The sequence below is a fragment of the Chinchilla lanigera genome, unplaced genomic scaffold, assembly GCF_000276665.1.
Source record: "Chinchilla lanigera isolate Chin_1 unplaced genomic scaffold, ChiLan1.0 scaffold00021, whole genome shotgun sequence".
In the NCBI taxonomy this organism is placed as follows: domain Eukaryota; kingdom Metazoa; phylum Chordata; class Mammalia; order Rodentia; family Chinchillidae; genus Chinchilla; species Chinchilla lanigera.
In genome coordinates this window covers 11,646,707-11,652,114 of record NW_004955422.1, presented here as the reverse complement: position 1 = coordinate 11,652,114, position 5,408 = coordinate 11,646,707, and positions in this window count along the sequence as shown.

The window sequence follows — 5,408 nt, the reverse complement described above, 5'->3', positions numbered from 1 at the left end:
AACTTGAAACGATCCCCCTGCCTCAGCCTCCCAAGTGCTGAGATTACAGACATGCGCCACCATGCCTGGCCGCTTCCTCATCCTTAATGTGGCATATTATAATGCAACTTTAGAGAGGCTCTTTGTAAGAATTAAAGGAGAAATTCTTGTAAATAGAATTTGTAGTATCCGACATGTAGTAACTGCTTAATAAAAACAATAAAGCAGATATGGGTAGATTTGGGGTTTGCTTGCATTGTGAGCAAGTCTCTTGTTTCTTGCCAGAGACCCTGGTAAGAGTATATCTGTTGTGGCAATATGGTATTTGATATTTTAGCCTCCAAAAAAGAGATGACTGCATTCAGCAGCTCATAGGTTCTTTGATTCAGCTGTGTGTACACCACTCTCAGTCCATCTTTTGAAGGTAGCGATCATTGCATCCATTACAGGTCATCGCCTAAAATACATTTATTTCTTTACTCCTGGTGGCAGCCTGAAAGATAGTGTCATCTCTATTTGAAGCCAAGGAAATAGGGGCTCAGAGGGGCAGGTAACTGCCCAAGGACACATAGCTGATAGAGAAAATCCAAGCGGAATAAGTCTCTGTGAAAGGCAGCTAGGGTGACCACCTTTTCTGGCTTGCAAGGAACAGTGGGTTTTCTAGGATGTGGGATATTCGGTGTTGAAGTGGTTAACGTTTAGGGTGAGTTGGTTACTCTCGTGCTGACTTCCTACCGAGACTTGGCCATGGCTCTGGCAAAGGAATGGAGGGGAGAGACAAGAGGGAGATGCAGAGAGAATGGCAGAGGCGGGTCTGTACTGTCTCTCAGGGCATCCCCTGTTCCTCACAGTGCTCCTTGGTGTCCTCCTTCCCTCCATGGTCACCACATGCCTCATGCTAGTAAGTGCTCAATACCCATATATGAACCACGTGACCTCTGGAAAGTCATCCAAGCCAATGGGGTCATCATTCTGACCACGCTGTCTGAGTTGTATGTCTCAGGGACATGGCGGGGATCTAACGAGGTGCATAGACGAAACCATTTCTTACCTTAATATTTATTTATTTATCATTTTATAGCGCAGTAAACATACAGGATCTGTGGCCGGTGCTGCCGTTTTTAGACAGTAGGGCACCAGGGTTCTGGCGCTGGGCTTTTAGCCTTTGAGCAGTGCCATCCAATTCAATTCTACGAGCAGGCTTGAATGTCCTGCTGTGCAGCTTGAGTTAGTCAGGAATTTCTGGAGATCTCACCACAAAGAAACCCCTATCAGCCTGGATTAGTCAGGCTGGCTGGGAAAGTGGTCCTCCCAAGCGGCCCCTCGTGGCAGGAAAAGAAGCACACCTTCAGCTCACTACTTCATTAGACTCTATGCATTTCCTGGTGACAGAAGTTGTTCTTTTTATTCGCCTCTTAGGACAGGATGCCCATTGCTTAACACAGTCCCTGGCCCATGATAGAAGTTCCAAAAACATTTGTTCAGTGCTGGGTATTATTAAAGGTTTCTGAATGCATGCAGTGTCCTGGGAGATTGAAATGCCAATGAAGGCAGTTGGGGTAGGCTGAAAGGAGAAGGCCCTGGGTAATAGTTCGGTGCTCCTCTTTGCCTGGCCATGAGGCAGGACACGCAAGAATCAGAAAACACACAGATGCTTGTGCAGAAATGCCCTGGGTCCCCTGTGCCTGACGTGTACCCTGTGAGATAGGGCTAGAGACCAAGGGACTTAGAATTTAGAGGTGTCGACGGTGCAGGATGATGTACGGCATTCACTTGGGCTAGTTTGGACTGTCTACTTACAATCATTTCTCCAAATTTTAACCACTCCCATTTCTCAGTTATCATTTTTACCAAGTCTGTATATATATCTATATCTATGTACCTCTATATCTATCTTAATAATTTTCATTGCACTGACTCACTCTTTACTAACATGGTTTCATATCAAAGATCGTTATTTGCACTGAGAATCATCTTGCATGTCATCTGAGATTGGTGGATTTTCCTCTGAGGAATACAGCTCCAGGGAATGGGGAACTGACAAAGGTTTTTCATATGAGAATGAGCTGGTTGCTTTTTGAGAGGGCCACAAGCATGAGGCAGAATGGGGTGAGTGCATACAATTTGGGCATTTTGGGGCTAAAATGGAAGGTATTTTATCAAGGTGAGTTTTGTGGGGTAATTTCAAACTCTCTGTGGTCATCAGATTAAACCACACAGGAACTGCTCTCTCTGCTTCTTTCCTTCTCTCTCTCTCACCTTAGACTTTGCCCCAGCAACTCCACATTTTGTTCCCTGCTTGCTGCCACCAGCTCTGAGGAACGGAGAGGGATTTCAGTTGCAGGAATGAATGGATTCACTCCAAATGAAGCTGAGTGCTATGCAGCGGCCCCTGGAGGTCTGGGTGCTTGGGAATTGTATTCCTCCTGGCATGATGCTGTGGTTTTCTAGACCTGTCTTACCTGGTTGTTAAAAGAATGTTACCCCCAGCCAAGGCTCAAGTTCAGAGCACTGGCCCATCCCCTAACAAGCAGCATTATTTTTCCCAGCTGTGCACTCAGTCTCCAAGTTAAGGTGACCTGCCAAGCTGGAAGGAAAATGGATTAACAAAAATCAGGTGTTTGCCAAGGGCTCCCTGCCCCCACCACAAGCACAGACAATTGTGGGATCTGAGATTGGACTTCTTGAGGTTTTCTACACTGGTAATTCTGGCAGTGCCTGGAGAACCACAACTGATGAATTTGAGGACTATAAATCTGGAGTAGACTTTCGAGTGTTTTGGTATTGATGAAAACTGTCCATTGACATTAGACTTTGGTGTTGCTGGAGAAAGTCCACAGCAAGTTGGACATGCCTTTGTCTCACCCACCTTGTCCAGGTGCTCTTGCTCTTTGCCCTCTTTATCCCACTTTCCCCAGAATACCAGAGCTCAAGGGCCTTCGTGTTCTTTGCTGTAAGGAAGTGGGCGGGTTGTGGTTGATCCCTTTCACAGCAGGGGTATCTTCCCAAGAGAAGTTTTCAGATGCACTGTCTATGGAGATTTGGGGTAGGTTTGCAGAAGACTTCCTTATTTCAGTTTTAGTATACAGCCACCTACACAATATTTTCTGGTTCTCAGAATTTCAGAGCTATTAACTGCCAACCTCAAATTAGGATTCTCATAAAACTTTCCTGGGGTATTGTCATAAAAGAAACTAAGCCTCAGAATCAGATTATTTGCCATACCGACCTTGTCCTGAAAGAGAGGCTGACTAATTCTAAACCCTGAACTGTCATGTGGTTGCTGACAGTGAGGGTGGGGAGGGAATGAAGGAAAATCACAGACATGCCATGATACAACTGGGGAGATTTCATCTGAATTTCCCCCAAATATGATATTATTCAGTTATAATTCCAAGGGCTTCTTTCTTGACATGCCATAATGTACAGGTGCACATGTTTTGAATGGATTGCATAGATGACTTATTTATGTAAACGAGTTTTTTGCATAGTCCCCACAGAGGTGCTTGTCAACTCTCTGGTAGACATAGGGAGATCCAGAATTCCTAATTTATATCTGGAAGGCTTTGGGGTCGGGCAGTCTGGCTGATTACTTTGAGATTTTCATTTCATTTCATTCTTATGAAGAATAGGAACGGAGAAACATAGCCACTCCCATTCTTATTCAGGTTTCACCACTGCCCTCAAAACTCATACTTCAGCTCCCCTTATCGAGCAGCTCTCTGCTCGATTCCCCTCGTTCTGGATCCAGATGTCTAATGACTCTCACGTGAGTGTCAGGGTGACCTTTGTATCCAAAGAGCCTCATGACTTCCCAGGCAAGACCAAGTCACAACTTCTCCCGTGGGTTTCCCCTCAATTTTTATTCTGAGCATTTAAACTTTTTAAGTATTTGGTATTGAAGATCAGGGGATAAAGTTGGGTGTGGAGATCTTAGACCTGTTTGTATAGTTCAGATTTATTCATTTCAACATTCCAATTTTAATCTCGTAAGAAACGTATTTCCAGTTGTCTTTTAGAACTGATTTTGACTTCCCATGTCTGTGTAAGATATTTATAATCCAAATCTCAACAAGCTGCTAAGCTTCTCCTTTCTAAAGAAGGCTGTGGTTACTATGAGATCTTGTTGTGGAATGACATAAATTAGTTTGAGCTCCAGCTACTTGTTTTACTGTGTGGCCTTGACTAAGTTATGTTATTAGGCTTACAAGGCGCAGTTTGCTCATCTGTAAAGAGACAGTGGTAATAGTTCCTTTCTGGTGCACTTTCATTAACATTAAAGCAGGTAATGAAAATTAAATTTCTAGCCTATTGACTGGGACATGATTAAAACTGAATAAATGTGAATATGCTTGATTCTCTTTTTTTTGTCTATGCCTTTCCATCTTTACCTCCTTCTATTTTTTTCTTAGAATCATGGAGGGCTAATTCTCTGACTACTCATATGTAGCTTTTTATCTAGCTAAGGAGAAATCTTAAGACTCAGGTTCCATACTTCCTGGAAGGAGTTAAAGAGCACTTCTAAGACCCCGAAATGCCAGGCACCCTCCTGATGCTCTACATAGTTTCTCATCTAACTCCCCAAACAGCTCCATGAGAACCTCAATATCTCCATAAACAGATGGGAAAGCTGAGACCTAACATTTAGGTAAATATGGCAAAACTGTTCTAGTTTGCATGGCTTCCAGTCTATGTCCTTTGCACCCATCCAGGATGCTTGTGAGAAAACAGTGCCACCTTGTCCAGAAAGGAAGCTCCAGTGAAGTTGCAGCCTGCAAAGATGGACAGAGGAAAAACTGGTCACTGAAAAGACTAGCAAGAAAAAGCCAGATACTTCAAGAGAAGACAACAGAAAAAAATGCCCTAGGAAAACATAAGGACCAGTAGGATTTCAGGCTTTGCAACCTCAGAGTTGCAAAAGTGAAAAACTTTGCTCTGAGAAGAGAGTCCCAGGACATCATGTTCCAGAATGGCAGCAGTCTGGGGAAGTTATTCCTCATGATTTGGATAATAGGCATTCATCACCTACAGCCAAGAGAGAGGGAAGCCTAACTACTGTTCCAGCTGGTAACAGGCCTTGGCATCGTTCATGTGGTGCTGGTTTTAGGTACATGTAAAATGCAAAAGTTGTGGAGTCAGAAAGACTTCCACCCAGATTTCAGAAGAAGGCCTTGGAGGCCAGGCAGTATGCCCCTGAGAGGTCAGGTTGTGAAGCTGTGAATGTGAACCCTAAGGTGCAGTGGAGACCCAGAAGTTTGGAGATGCCAGAAATGTAGATCATAAGAGGAAAACTTCAAGGAGATAGTAGAGCTGGCCCAAGAGAGAAGCCATGGGAGCTACAACCATTAGCAGTGTGGTGGAGGCACAACCACCCAAGTCTTTTGGGGTTCATATCCTGCCACAGATTGCCTCCGATGCCACACATGGAA